This window comes from Rhopilema esculentum, chromosome 20 (genome assembly GCF_057945365.1).
Source record: "Rhopilema esculentum isolate cy_ngs chromosome 20, ASM5794536v1, whole genome shotgun sequence".
Taxonomy (NCBI): Eukaryota; Metazoa; Cnidaria; class Scyphozoa; order Rhizostomeae; family Rhizostomatidae; genus Rhopilema; species Rhopilema esculentum.
This window is the reverse complement of record NC_142834.1, coordinates 3,951,901-3,967,696: the sequence shown is the minus strand read 5'-3', so window position 1 is coordinate 3,967,696 and position 15,796 is coordinate 3,951,901. Positions and strand designations below refer to the sequence as shown.

The following is a 15,796-nucleotide window of genomic DNA, read 5'->3' as shown; positions in this document are numbered from 1 at the left end:
GCAATTCTAGCTTGCAATTCATTACCTTAAACGGTTATTTGACGCTATTTGAAAAAGACTTTAAATTTATTGCATAAATTTGGTAGCTAGTGGTCTTATTTTAAGACCCAAAGGTACCAAAATCAAGAAGACCCTTAAACGTCTCCGAAAGTTAAAATGACGTACCGAGGCAATTAGAGCGTGCAATTCATTACCTTAAACGGTTATTTGACGCTATTTGAAAAAGACTTTAAATTTATTGCATAAAATTGGTAGCTAATGGTCTTATTTTAAGACCCAAAGGTACCAAAATCAAGAACACCCTTAAACGTCTCCTAATGTTTAAATGACGTACCGAGGCAATTCTAGCTTGCAATTCATTACCTTAAACGGTTATTTGACGCTATTTGAAAAAGACTTTAAATTTATTGCATAAATTTGGTAGCTAGTGGTCTTATTTTAAGACCCAAAGGTACCAAAATCAAGAACACCCTTAAACGTCTCCTAATGTTTAAATGACGTACCGAGGCAATTCTAGCTTGCAATTCTTTACTTAAAACGGTCATTTGACGCTATTTGAAAAATACTCTAAATTTATTGCATAAAATTGGTAGCCAATTGTCTTTTTTTTTATCTTTACCATACCAATATGGAAGGCTTGATAAACTGACCCTACTATTTACTCCTTTATCATTGGATTTTTGACATTCTCTTGACAATAGACACAGCACCCCCCTTCCCCCCTCCTTGAAAAAAATGGATTTGCTGATTTTTCTTAACACAAATTTGCTATTATCGGAGGCGCGGAGGAGCCATTGCCCGTGAACTCCCAAGAGACACTTCTCCCGCTTATTTTTTCAATTGTTGGTTTCCCCTTTGGACTACCTGTGGTTCATTCAAATTGAATCTCCCTTGAGTATCCCAGGTTTTCGTAGAATATAAATAAGCAATCCATTTGCTTTATAATCAATATTCTGAATTATAAACCAGATATTAAGTATGATGCATAACAAAGTTTTGATGATGCTAATGGAAACTTGAGGATAATATCGTTCGCTCTGGCATTCTGCAATGAATTCGGCAGTGTTTTTGAAGGTTTATACAATCCAAGATGGCCTACTTGATGGTGCTCTATTGTGACTTCAGCTAGATCTATAAATCAACTAAATTTCTAAACTTCTCAACTTTGTTCGATACTGGATTTTGTATTGCACCGTAAAGCTTCGACAAGTAGAAGACATTCGATGCCTTGACGCAGAGGTAGAGGACGCAGGCTGATTGCGTTTAATTGAGGTAATCGAATATGTTCTCTTATTTCCTTTCAAAATTTTGCTTTTATCTTACCTTATCAGAAAGTAGATACGACATCTTCAAGACTGTTCTTCTTAACGTCAAGCGAATAAGCTTTGTTGAATAATTTTAATGGGGTTCTTATTTTAAGTATTCTGCAACTTCGATAAATACGCAGTAAATCAAAAACCTGCCGGCTGTAAAGAAAACCTGTTTTCAGAGAGCAAACTTAGAATTCGTTTGGTTAAAGCTTTGATTGCAATATATGTGGAAACGTCATTTGACCAGGGACGGATCCAGGATTTTTGGTGATTATAGCTCAAATTTTTTGGGATCGGGACCACACCCTCCTTGCTTGTGGGACACGCCCAATTTATGGGCAAATGATAAAACCATGTGTGTTTATAGTTGCTTCGTATTCATAAATATTCCTTCGAACATCCTTTTTCTATCTACAGGGACGCCAGAGAAGGGGGTGTAGGGGTACAACCGCCCCTGTTGCCCTTTGACAGAAGGGGTAAGAGTTGTTTCTAATAAAGTTCCCTTGAAACTGGCCAATTGTAATAATCAGAGAGATTCATATGAAATTCTGAACTTTTCAAAACATGTAAAATAATTCCTTATGCCGAAAGTTAGCCAATGTTGAAGATACCTACAGATAATAAAATTGCAGTCACGTATGAATTTGTAGAAGCTGAGAATTATCTTTCAAAAGCCCTTTAACTCGAGCCTGCCCCCCTCTCTTGCCGCTTGGTCGTTCCGCCGTCCCTGTCGATTCCCTAGTAGGTCCTTGCCTTTGAAGCTACAAGGGACCCAGGATGTGAAGACGAGCTATAGTCCACTGTTGCTTTACAGGGGGCAGAGAGCGGAGAAGAACCGTGGATACTCATATTCTATTGGTTAAAAAGCCATTTTCAAACCTGACTATAGCTTCACTATAGCTCGCGCCAAAAATTATAGTACGAGTTTCATTGTCTTCGATGCCTTTTCCAGAGCAAATCCCCAGACCGACTATAGCTCGGAATATCCACTGTAGCTCAATTCTGGTTGGTTACCGTCAACAAAGAACGAGACTTCTGATTCGTCTAAGTTTTAATATTAGACCATTCTGCCCTCAGTGTTTTATAACTTATCTGGAGAGGCATAGTGATGACACATTGCCAGCATTGCATGTTTGTTAATTGTATTTGATAACAGCTCGAGCTACAGTTGCTATAGTCTGGATCCGCTCCTGATTTGACCCTACACATTGAATATAGTGATCTAAGAGGGGATATAGTGAAGGGGCTATATAGCCTCGCCTAATCAATCAACAAGGGTAAAATCAATCAGAACGATATTTAGCTACCCTTACCCTCTGGTAATGAGAAAATTTTTGGTGAACAGCGAATGCCTGCTGCGTTTACAAATTATTGACATTTTCCTAAGCACGGGATTAAGATCAATTTTGAATCACCTGCACTGCAGCCTGAACTCTATCCATACTTACTTACATACTTACATCGAGTAACATGAATCTAAGTAAATTCTTACCTTAGATAGATAAAAAAGATGATTCATAATCGTGTCCCTTTTACTTTTGAAAGAAGCTTTGATGTCTCTGCCCTTTGTACCTTAGGCTAAATTTATCTTTGAACTATTTGCATAAGACTAAAGTTTGAATTTTCAAAAGTTTATGTTTCTCGTTGAGTTCATCCATTGATAGAAAGCATTGCTTGTTCTGCCATATTTTCCTTGGAATTTTCCATCCATAATCTAATCTAAGTAAATTGTTATCCTTGATAGATAAAATCGAAGATTCACCATCGTGTCCTTCCTACGTTCTGAAAGAAGGTTTGTTGACTCTACCCTTTATACCTGGCTAAATTTATTTTGGAAGTATTCTGATTCAACTCTAAATTTGAATTCTAAAAGATTAATACTACAGCAAATTTAAGAACAGTCTTACCCTTTATTGATAAAGTTGACGACTTTCCATCGTGTCTGTTCTGCGTTTAAAACAAGGTTTTCGTTTCTGTCTCCTGTACTGTTGGCTAAATGTATTTTTGAATAATACTGATTAGACTCTTACCTTTTATTAGATAAAGTTTATGTTTCTCGTTGGTCTCTCTCAATTGATAGAGAGCAATGCTTGTTGTGCCATTGATTCCTTGGATGTTTCAGTTCTTTATCTAATCTAAGTAAGGTCTTACCCCCTATTGATAAAGTCAATCTCTCTCCATATTGTCTCTTCTGCGTTTTGAAACAAGGTTTTTGTTCCTGTCCCCTTTACTTTTGACTAAACGTATCTTTGAATAATTCTAATTAAAGTCTTACTTTCAAATCATGTTTCTCGTTGGTCTATTTCAATTAATAGACAGCAATGCTCCTCGTAACATTATTTCCTGGGATGTTTCAATCCTTAACGTAGGTTTTGTAAACTCTTACGTTAGACCGAAAAAAGTCGATGAATGTCCATCGTGTCCTTTCTACGTTTTGAAGTTCATCGTTTGATGTTCATTAAATCGTTATAGTTTTTGGCAGTTTCACATTCAGTTTGGCAGGATAAATGTCCCTGACATCCTCAAACAAAACCACAAAGTTACCCACTTTCTTCTACTGTTTTGTATTTTCAAACCAAGAGTAGACAGTCTTGAATTGCTCGCAAAAAAATTTCTTTTTTTATAGATAACTAGGCCGAGATTGCCATTAATTTAATTTCAATAATAAAATTTTTTTCCCATCAGATAATGTTATTAATATTTATGCATTAGCCCACAGAATGAATGCATTACAAAACTTTCCTTCCGTCTGCAGATAATGTAGAAACTAATTCTTTACATCATTTTTGGGTGTAGCCTTTAATAAAGGGCGTGTCTGTGTGGCTTTCTAATTTTGGCTCCCTCACTTCTGATCTGCTTCATACATAGCATGATATAGGACACAGCTGCATAATGTTTGTGGATTTTAAGGCTATGACTAAAATATTGAAAGTTTAGGAAAAATTTAGGACAAAATCCTGACTTGTTTATTTTCCTCCGAATTCTTCCAAACTAAGGCTGTAATGTGATGCCAATGATTAAAGTCCAATGCAAAACATTATGTGTTACTTATAACTACCATGACAATACCTTTACTAATGCTACTTTTGCAAGCATTTTCAAGATATCTTCTTAGCAACGATACTACCCTTTGTTATGAAAACCCCCTCTCTTAGCTCTTTTGAATCAATGTCATTTTTTGGCAATTCAGTTTAGAAAACAAAATATTGTTGCTTTTTAGAACTTTGAAAAAATGTTAACAACGAAAAAGCCATCTATGATTACGATACTTTGATTGAAACGACTTTTTGATTTCAGACTTTCTCGATAACGTTCTCCAGATTTCTTTTAATCATAAACAGTTTGTTTGGTTTCTTCGGTCCTTTAGGTCTTGCTTTTGCTCAGGACTCTGTTCTTTAGGACAAAATTAAAGAAACTTGCATTTTCGTGAACTTTATTGAAATATCTTTTCAACTACTTCCAATGTTTTTTTTCTTAAAATCCTAGGGCTCACAAATTCCTCTTCAAAGCTCCATCAATGTATCCAGTTGATGCTTTGAACAACTAGAAATTGGATATGAATGGGATCTGGACTAAAACCTTCATAAAAACTTATATGACTTTTGCAGGTATGTCGGTTCCCTTTCCTTTAAATTCCAAAATTACAAACTTGAATAGCGTGGATCGTTCTGCATTTATTCTTAACTGCAGACCTTTTATTCTGAAGTGCAGACATAACATTTTTTCAGAAAATTTTTATTTTAGAACTACCATTATAATTCAAAAATAATATTTTCCTTGAGAATTAAATCCTGTTCATGACTTAATTTACGTTGCTTTTGATGAAAAGTTTCTTAATGTTGTAAGCTTTGTAAAAACATTTCTCTAAAATCCTTCTGTAATTTTGTTTCCTTCCTCAAAAAAATTTATTTCAAACTTACTGCTGGTGGCTCTGTTATGAAATTTCTCTAAAAAGCCCTTTATTTTTTTCCTTGCGTAATTATTTTTGATTCTCACTTACTATCACTAGCTTTGCTTATGAGTTTCTCTAAAAACCAACGTGTCATGTTTTCTTGCTAATTTGCTGTAGAGAGCTTTACGTTAAAGTTGCCCTAAAATCCTTCCTTCATCTTTGTTTTTGCCTAACAATATTTATTGCTACGTTGCTGTGGGGAGCTTTGCTTTAGAATTACTATAAAAGCCTTCGTGTTCTCATTTCCTTGCCTGTCAATTTTTACTGCTAAGATGCTATAGGGAGCTTTGTTTTAGAATTTCCCTAAAATACTTGGCTCTCTTTATTTCATTGCCAGTCATTTTTTTGCTAAGTTGCTATAGGGAGCTTTGCTTTAGAAATTCACTAAAATCCTTGATTATCTTTATTTCATTGTCTGTCATTTTTTTTGTTAAGTTGCTGTAGGGGGCTATGTATAAGATTTTCCCTAAATTCCTTGGCTCTCTTTATTTCATTGCCTATGAATTTTTTTTGCTAAGTTTCTGTAGGGAGCTTGGCTTTGAAATTTCTCAAAAATCTTTGGTTCTCTTTTTTTCATTGCTTGTCATTTTTTATTGCTAATTTACTGTAGGGAGCTATGCTTCAGAATTTTCTTAAAATCCTTCGCTTTCTTCATTTAATTGCCTGTCAATTTTTATTGCTAAGATGCTGTAGGGAGCTTTGTTTTAGACATTCCCTAAAATCCTTCTCTCTCTGTATTTCATTGCCTGTCATTTTTTATTGCTTCGTTGCTGTAAGGAGCTTTGTTTTAGACTTTTCCTAAAATCCTCGGCTCTCTTTTTTTTATTGCCTGTCATTTTTAATTGCTTCGTTGCTGTAGGGAGCTATGCTTCAGGATCTCTCTAAAATCCTTCGTTTTCTATAATTCATTGCCTGTCATTTTTCATTGCTTTGTTGCAGTAGGGAGCTATGCTTTAGAATTTCCCTAGAAATCTTGGCTCTCTTCATTTCATTACCTGTCATTTTTTTTGGTAAGTTGCTGTAGGGGGCTTTGTTTTAGATTTTCCCTAAAATACTTCACTCTCTTTCTTTCATTGCCTGTTATTTTTTCATGCTAAGTTTGCTGTAGGGAGCTATGTTTCAGAATTTCCCTAAAATCCTCGGCTCTCTTTATTTTATTGCCTGTCATTTTTTATTGCTTCGTTGCTGTAGGGATCTATGCTTCAGAATCTCTCTAAAATCCTTCGTTTTCTTTATTTCATTGCCTGTCATTTTTTTTGGTAAGTTGCTGTAGGGGGCTTTGTTTTAGATTTTCCCTAAAATACTTCACTCTCTTTCTTTCATTGCCTGTTATTTTTTCATGCTAAGTTTGCTGTAGGGAGCTATGTTTCAGAATTTCCCTAAAATCCTCGGCTCTCTTTATTTTATTGCCTGTCATTTTTTATTGCTTCGTTGCTGTAGGGATCTATGCTTCAGAATCTCTCTAAAATCCTTCGTTTTCTTTATTTCATTGCCTGTCAATTTTTATTGTTTTGTTGCTGTAGGGAGCTATGCTTCAAAATCTCCCTAAAATCATACGCTCTCTTTATTTCATTGCCTGTCAATTTTTATTGCTTCGTTTCTGTAAGGAGCTTTGCTTTAGACTTTTCCTAAAATCCTTGGCTCTCTTTATTTCATTGCCTATGAATTTTTTGGTGCTTTGTTGCTGTAGGGAGCTATGCTTCAGAATCTCCCTAAAATCCTTCGCTGTCTTTATTTCATTGCCTGTCATTTTTTATTGCTTTGTTGCTGTAGGGAGCAATGCTTTAGAATTTCTCTAAAATCCTTGCCTCTCTTTATTTCATTGCCTGTCATTATTTTTGGTAAGTTGCTGTAGAGGGCTTTGTTTTAGATTTTGCCTAAAACACTTCACTCTCTTTTTTTCATTGCCTGTCATTTTTTCATGCTAAGTTTGCTGTAGGGATCTATTTTTCAGAATATCCCTAAAATACTTCACTCTCTTTATTTCATTGCCTGTCATTTTTTATTGCTTCGTTGCTGTAGGGAGCTATGCTTTAGAATTTCCCTAAAATCCATGGATCTCTTTATTTGAGTGACTGTCATTTTTTATTGCTATAATGCTGTAAGGATCTTTGCTTTGGAATTTCCCAAAAATCCTTCGTTCTCTTTATTTCGTTACCTGTCAATTTTTATTGTTTCGTTGCTGTAGGGAGCTATGTTTCAGAATTTCCCTAAAATACTTCACTCTCTTTATTTCATTGCCTATGAAATTTTTTTGCTAAGTTGCTGTAGGGAGTTTGGCTTTGAAATTTCTCAAAAATCCTTGGTTCTCTTTTTTTCATTGCTTGTCATTTTTTATTGCTAAACTACTGTAGGGAGCTATGCTTCAGAATTTTCTTAAAATCCTTCGCTTTCTTCATTTAATTGCCTGTCAATTTTTATTGCTAAGATGCTGTGGGGAGCTTTGTTTTAGACATTCCCTAAAATCCTTCTCTCTCTGTATTTCATTGCCTGTCATTTTTTATTGCTTCGTTGCTGTAAGGAGCTATGTTTCAGAATTTCCCTAAAATCCTCGGCTCTTTTTATTTTATTGCCTGTCATTTTTTATTGCTTCGTTGCTGTAGGGAGCTATGCTTCAGAATCTCTCTAAAATCCTTTGTTTTCTTTATTTCATTGCCTGACATTTTTTATTGTTTTGTTGCTGTAGGGAGCTATGCTTCAAAATCTCCCTAAAATCATTCGCTCTCTTCATTTCATTACCTGTCATTTTTTATTGCTTCGTTTCTGTAAGGAGCTTTGCTTTAGACTTTTCCTAAAATCTTTGGCTCTCTTTTTTATTGCCTGTCATTTTTTGGTGCTTTGTTGCTGTAGGGAGCTATGCTTCAGAATCTCCTTAAAATCCTTCGTTCTTTTTATTTCATTGCCTGTCATTCTTTATTGCTTCGTTGCTGTAGGGAGCAATGCTTTAGACTTTTCCTAAAATCCTTGCCTGTCTTTATTTCATTGCCTGTCATTTTTTTTGGTAAGTTGCTGTAGAGGGTTATGTTTTAGATTTTCCCTAAAACACTTCGCTCTCTTTTTTTCATTGCCTGTCATTTTTTCATGCTAAGTTTGCTGTAGGGATCTATTTTTCAGAATTTCCCTAAAATACTTCACTCTCTTTATTTCATTGCCTGTCATTTTTTATTGCTTCGTTGCTGTAGGGAGCTATGCTTTAGAATTTCCTCAATATCCATGGATCTCTTTATTTGAGTGACTGTCATTTTTTATTGCTATAATGCTGTAAGGATCTTTGCTTTGGAATTTCCCAAAAATCCTTCGTTCTCTTTATTTCGTTACCTGTCATTTTTTATTGTTTCGTTGCTGTAGGGAGCTATGTTTCAGAATTTCCCTAAAATACTTCACTCTCTTTATTTCATTGCCTGTGAATTTTTTTTGCTAAGTTGCTGTAGGGAGTTTGGTTTTGAAATTTCTCAAAAATCCTTGGTTCTCTTATTTTCATTACTTGTCATTTTTTATTGCTTATATGCTGTAGGGAGCTATGCTTCTGAATTTTCTTAAAATCCTTCACTTTCTTCATTTAATTGCCTTTTCAATTTTTATTGCTAAGATGCTGTAGGGAGCTTTGTTTTAGACATTCCCTAAAATCCCTCTTTCTCTATATTTCATTGCCTATCATTATTTATTGCTTCGTTGGTGTAAGGAACTTTGCTTTAGATTTTTCCTAAATTCCTTGGCTTTCTTCATTTAATTGCCTGTCAATTTTTATTGCTAAGATGCTGTAGGGAGCTTTGTTTTAGACATTCCCTAAAATCCTTCTCTCTCTCTACTTCATTGCTTGTCATTTTTTATTGCTTCGTTTCTGTAAGGAGCTTTGCTTTAGACTTTTCCTAAAATCCTTGGCTCTCTTTTTTATTGCCTGTCATTTTTTGGTGCTTTGTTGCTGTAGGGAGCTATGCTTCAGAATCTCCCTAAAATCCTTCGCTGTCTTTATTTCATTGCCTGTCATTTTTTATTGCTTTGTTGCTGTAGGGATCTATTTTTCAGAATTTCCCTAAAATACTTCACTCTCTTTATTTCATTGCCTGTCATTTTTTATTGCTTCGTTGCTGTAGGGAGCTATGCTTTAGAATTTCCTTAAAATCCATGGATCTCTTTATTTGAGTGACTGTCATTTTTTATTGCTATAATGCTGTAAGGATCTTTGCTTTGGAATTTTCCAAAAATCCTTTGTTCTCTTTATTTCGTTACCTGTTATTTTTTATTGTTTCGTTGCTGATTGGAGCTATGCTTTATAATTTCCCTAAAATCTTTCGCTCTCTTTATTTCATTGACTGCCTTTTTTTATCGCTAAGTTGCTGAAGGGAGCAATGTTTTAGAATTTCCCTAGAATCCTTCGCTCTCTTTAATTAATTGTCGGTCGGTTTTTATTGCTAAGTTGCTGTAGGGAGCTATGCTTTAGATTTTCATTAAAATCCTTCGCTCTCTTTATTTCATTGCCTGTCTTTTTTTTGCTAAGTTGCTATAGGGAGCTATGCTTTAGAAATTCTCTAGAAATCTTGGCTCTCTTCATTTCATTACCTGTCATTTTTTTTGGTAAGTTGCTGTAGGGGGCTTTGTTTTAGATTTTCCCTAAAATACTTCACTCTCTTTCTTTCATTGCCTGTTATTTTTTCATGCTAAGTTTGCTGTAGGGAGCTATGTTTCAGAATTTCCCTAAAATTTTCGGCTCTTTTTATTTTATTGCCTGTCATTTTTTTTGCTAAGTTGCTGTAGGGAGCTATGCTTCAGAATCTCTCTAAAATCCTTCGTTTTCTTTATTTCATTGCCTGTCATTTTTTATTGTTTTGTTGCTGTAGGGAGCTATGCTTCAGAATCTCTCTAAAATCCTTCCTTTTCTTTATTTCATTGCCTGTCATTTTTTATTGCTTCGTTTCTGTAGGGAGCTATGCTTCAGAATCTCTCTAAAATCTTTCGTTTTCTTTATTTCATTGCCTGTCATTTTTTATTGTTTTGTTGCTGTAGGGAGCTATGCTTCAAAATCTCCCTTAAATCATTCGCTCTCTTTATTTTATTGCCTGTCATTTTTTTTGCTAAGTTGCTGTAGGGAGCTATGCTTCAGAATCTCTCTAAAATCCTTCGTTTTCTTTATTTCATTGCCTGTCATTTCTTATTGTTTTGTTGCTGTAGGGAGCTATGCTTCAGAATCTCTCTAAAATCCTTCCTTTTCTTTATTTCATTGCCTGTCATTTTTTATTGCTTTTTTGCTGTAGGGAGCTATGCTTCAGAATCTCTCTAAAATCCTTCGTTTTCTTTCTTTCATTGCCTGTCATTTTTTATTGTTTTGTTGCTGTAGGGAGCTATGCTTCAAAATCTCCCTAAAATCATTCGCTCTCTTTATTTCATTGCCTGTCATTTTTTATTGCTAAGTTGCTGTAGGGAGCTATGCTTCAGAAACTCCCTAAAATCCCTCGTTCTTTTTATTTCATTGCCTGTCATTTTTATTTTTTCGTTGCTGTAAGGAGCTTTGCTTTAGACTTTTCCTAAAATCCTTGGCTCTCTTTATTTATTGCCTGTCGTTTTTTGGTGCTTCGTTGCTGTAGGGAGCTATGCTTCAGAATCTCTCTAAAATCCTTCGTTTTCTTTATTTCATTGCCTGTCATTTCTTATTGTTTTGTTGCTGTAGGGAGCTATGCTTCAGAATCTCTCTAAAATCCTTCGTTTTTTTTATTTCATTGCCTGTCATTTTTTATTGCTTTTTTGCTGTAGGGAGCTATGCTTCAGAATCTCTCTAAAATCCTTCGTTTTCTTTATTTCATTGCCTGTCATTTTTTATTGTTTTATTGCTGTAGGGAGCTATGCTTCAAAATCTCCCTAAAATCATTCGCTCTCTTTATTTCATTGCCTGTCATTTTTTATTGCTAAGTTGCTGTAGGGAGCTATGCTTCAGAATCTCCCTAAAATCCCTCGTTCTTTTTATTTCATTGCCTGTCATTTTTATTTTTTCGTTGCTGTAAGGAGCTTTGCTTTAGACTTTTCCTAAAATCCTTGGCTCTCTTTATTTATTGCCTGTCGTTTTTTGGTTCTTCGTTGCTGTAGGGAGCTATGCTTCAGAATCTCTCTAAAATCCTTCGTTTTCTTTATTTCATTGCCTGTCATTTCTTATTGTTTTGTTGCTGTAGGGAGCTATGCTTCAGAATCTCTCTAAAATCCTTCGTTTTCTTTATTTCATTGCCTGTCATTTTTTATTGTTTTGTTGCTGTAGGGAGCTATGCTTCAAAATCTCCCTAAAATCATTCGCTCTCTTTATTTTATTGCCTGTCATTTTTTTTTGCTAAGTTGCTGTAGGGAGCTATGCTTCAGAATCTCCCTAAAATCCTTCGCTGTCTTTATTTCATTGCCTGTCATTTTTTATTGTTTTGTTGCTGTAGGGAGCTATGCTTCAAAATCTCCCTAAAATCATTCGCTCTCTTTATTTTATTGCCTGTCATTTTTTTTGCTAAGTTGCTGTAGGGAGCTATGCTTCAGAATCTCCCTAAAATCCCTCGTTCTTTTTATTTCATTGCCTGTCATTTTTATTTTTTCGTTGCTGTAAGGAGCTTTGCTTTAGACTTTTCCTAAAATCCTTGGCTCTCTTTTTTTATTGCCTGTCGTTTTTTGGTGCTTCGTTGCTGTAGGGAGCTATGCTTCAGAATCTCTCTAAAATCCTTCGTTTTCTTTATTTCATTGCCTGTCATTTTTTATTGCTTCGTTTCTGTAGGGAGCTATGCTTCAGAATCTCTCTAAAATCTTTCGTTTTCTTTATTTCATTGCCTGTCATTTTTTATTGTTTTGTTGCTGTAGGGAGCTATGCTTCAAAATCTCCCTTAAATCATTCGCTCTCTTTATTTTATTGCCTGTCATTTTTTTTGCTAAGTTGCTGTAGGGAGCTATGCTTCAGAATCTCCCTAAAATCCCTCGTTCTTTTTATTTCATTGCCTGTCATTTTTATTTTTTCGTTGCTGTAAGGAGCTTTGCTTTAGACTTTTCCTAAAATCCTTGTCTCTCTTTTTTTATTGCCTGTCGTTTTTTGGTGCTTCGTTGCTGTAGGGAGCTATGCTTCAGAATGTCCCTAAAATCCTTCTTTCTTTTTATTTCATTGCCTGTCATTTTTTATTGCTTCGTTTCTGTAAGGAGCTTTGCTTTAGACTTTTCCTAAAATCCTTGGCTCTCTTTTTTTTATTACCTGTCATTTTTTGGTGTTTTGTTGCTGTAGGGAGCTATGCTTCAGAATCTCCCTAAAATCCCTCGTTCTTTTTATTTCATTGCCTGTAAATGTTTTATTTTTTCGTTGCTGTAAGGAGCTTTGCTTTAGACTTTTCCTAAAATCCTTGGCTCTCTTTTTTTATTGCCTGTCATTTTTTGGTGCTTTGTTGCTGTAGGGAGCTATGCTCCAGAATCTCCCTAAAATCCTTCGCTGTCTTGATTTCATTGCCTGTCATTTTTTATTGCTTCGTTTCTGTAAGGAGCTTTGCTTTAGACTTTTGCTAAAATCCTTGGCTCTTTCTTTTTTATTGCCTGTCATTTTTTGGTGCTTTGTTGCTGTAGGGAGCTATGCTTCAGAATCTCCCTAAAATCCTTCGCTGTCTTTATTTCATTGCCTGTCATTTTCTATTGCTTCGTTTCTGTAAGGAGCTTTGCTTTAGACTTTTCCTAAAATCCTTGGCTTTTTTTTTTTATTGCCTGTCATTTTTTGGTGCTTTGTTGCTGTAGGGAGCTATGCTTCAGAATCTCCCTAAAATCCTTCGCTGTCTTTATTTCATTGCCTGTTATTTTTTATTGCTTTGTTGCTGTAGGGAGCAATGCTTTAGAATTTCCCTAAAATCCTTGCCTCTCTTTATTTCATTGCCTGTCATTTTTTTTGGTAAGTTGCTGTAGAGGGCTATGTTTTAAATTTTCCCTTAAATACTTCACTTTTTTTTCATTGCCTGTCATTTTTTACTGCTTCGTTGCTGTAGGGAGCTATGCTTTAGACTTTTCTTAAAATCCCTGGCTCCATTTATTTTATTGCCTGTCATTTTTTATTGCTTCGTTGCTGTAGGGAGCAATGCTTTAGAATTTCCCTGAAGTCCTTGCCTCTCTTTATTTCATCGCCTGTCATTTTTTTTGGTAAGTTGCTCTAGGGGGCTATGTTTTAGATTTTCCCTAAAACACTTCACTCTCTTTTTTTCGTTGCCTGTCATTTTTTCATGCTTAGTTTGCTGTAGGGATCTATTTATCAGAATTTCCCTAAAATACTTCACTCTCTTTATTTCATTGCCTGTTATTTTTTATTGCTTCGTTGCTGTAGGGAGCTATGCTTTAGAATTTCCTTAAAATCCATGGATCTCTTTATTTGAGTGACTGTCATTTTTTATTGCTATAATGCTGTAAGGATCTTTGCTTTGGAATTTTCCAAAAATCCTTTGTTCTCTTTATTTCGTTACCTGTTATTTTTTATTGTTTCGTTGCTGATTGGAGCTATGCTTTATAATTTCCCTAAAATCTTTCGCTCTCTTTATTTCATTGACTGCCTTTTTTTATCGCTAAGTTGCTGAAGGGAGCAATGTTTTAGAATTTCCCTAGAATCCTTCGCTCTCTTTAATTAATTGTCGGTCGGTTTTTATTGCTAAGTTGCTGTAGGGAGCTATGCTTTAGATTTTCATTAAAATCCTTCGCTCTCTTTATTTCATTGCCTGTCTTTTTTTTGCTAAGTTGCTATAGGGAGCTATGCTTTAGAAATTCTCTAGAAATCTTGGCTCTCTTCATTTCATTACCTGTCATTTTTTTTGGTAAGTTGCTGTAGGGGGCTTTGTTTTAGATTTTCCCTAAAATACTTCACTCTCTTTCTTTCATTGCCTGTTATTTTTTCATGCTAAGTTTGCTGTAGGGAGCTATGTTTCAGAATTTCCCTAAAATTTTCGGCTCTCTTTATTTTATTGCCTGTCATTTTTTATTGCTTCGTTGGTCAGGGAGCTATGCTTCAGAATCTCTCTAAAATCCTTCGTTTTCTTTATTTCATTGCCTGTCATTTTTTATTGCTTCGTTTCTGTAGGGAGCTATGCTTCAGAATCTCTCTAAAATCCTTCGTTTTCTTTATTTCATTGCCTGTCATTTTTTATTGTTTTGTTGCTGTAGGGAGCTATGCTTCAAAATCTCCCTAAAATCATTCGCTCTCTTTATTTTATTGCCTGTCATATTCTTTTGCTAAGTTGCTGTAGGGAGCTTTGCTTCAGAATCTCCCTAAAATCACTCGTTCTTTTTATTTCATTGCCTGTCATTTTTATTTTTTCGTTGCTGTAAGGAGCTTTGCTTTAGACTTTTCCTAAAATCCTTGGCTCTCTTTTTTTATTGCCTGTCGTTTTTTGGTGCTTCGTTGCTGTAGGGAGCTATGCTTCAGAATCTCCCTAAAATCCTTCTTTCTTATTATTTCATTGCCTGTCATTTTTTATTGCCTCGTTTCTGTAAGGAACTTTGCTTTAGACCTTTCCTAAAATCCTTGGCTCTCTTTTTTTTATTGCCTGTCATTTTTTGATGCTTTGTTGCTGTAGGGAGCTATGCTTCAGAATCTCTCTAAAATCCTTCGTTTTCTTTATTTCATTGCCTGTCATTTTTTATTGTTTTGTTGCTGTAGGGAGCTATGCTTCAGAATCTCTCTAAAATCCTTCGTTTTCTTTATTTCATTGCCTGTCATTTTTTATTGTTTTGTTGCTGTAGGGAGCTATGCTTCAAAATCTCCCTAAAATCATTCGCTCTCTTTATTTTATTGCCTGTCATTTTTTTTGCTAAGTTGCTGTAGGGAGCTATGCTTCAGAATCTCTCTAAAATCCTTCGTTTTCTTTATTTCATTGCCTGTCATGTTTTATTGTTTTGTTGCTGTAGGGAGCTATGCTTCAGAATCTCCCTAAAATCCCTCGTTCTTTCTATTTCATTGCCTGTAAATTTTTTATTTTTCGTTGCTGTAAGGAGCTTTGCATTAGACTTTTCCTAAAATCCTTGCCTCTCTTTTTTTATTGCCTGTCGTTTTTTGGTGCTTCGTTGCTGTAGGGAGCTATGCTTCAGAATGTCCCTAAAATCCTTCTTTCTTTTTATTTTATTGCCTGTCATTTTTTATTGCTTCGTTTCTGTAAGGAACTTTGCTTTAGACTTTTCCTAAAATCCTTGGCTCTCTTTTTTTTATTGCCTGTCATTTTTTGGTGCTTTGTTGCTGTAGGGAGCTATGCTTCAGAATCTCCCTAAAATCCTTCGTTCTTTTTATTTCATTGCCTGTCATTTTTTATTGCTTCGTTGCTGTAAGGAGCTTTGCTTTAGACTTTTCCTAAAATCCCTGGCTCTCTTTATTTTATTGCCTGTCATTTTTTATTGCTTCGTTGCTGTAGGGAGCAATGCTTTAGAATTTCCCTGAAGTCCTTGCCTCTCTTTATTTCATCGCCTGTCATTTTTTTTGGTAAGTTGCTCTAGGGGGCTATGTTTTAGATATTCCCTAAAACACTTCACTCTCTTTTTTTCGTTGCCTGTCATTTTTTCATGCTTAGTT

The 15,796-nt window shown here is 35.1% G+C and overlaps 1 long non-coding RNA gene across 1 annotated transcript in view; it reads left to right on the top strand.

Annotated features, from left to right (window-relative positions):
• The first annotated feature begins 2,875 nt into the window (after nt 1-2,875).
• The window catches only part of LOC148957827 (uncharacterized), a 50,305-nt gene continuing 37,384 nt past the window's right edge, over nt 2,876-15,796 (top strand). Inside the window, exons 1-2 of the long non-coding RNA XR_016145118.1 lie at nt 2,876-3,102; nt 4,797-4,918. This is a non-coding gene — a long non-coding RNA (uncharacterized LOC148957827). The remainder of the gene's footprint in view (nt 3,103-4,796; nt 4,919-15,796) is intronic.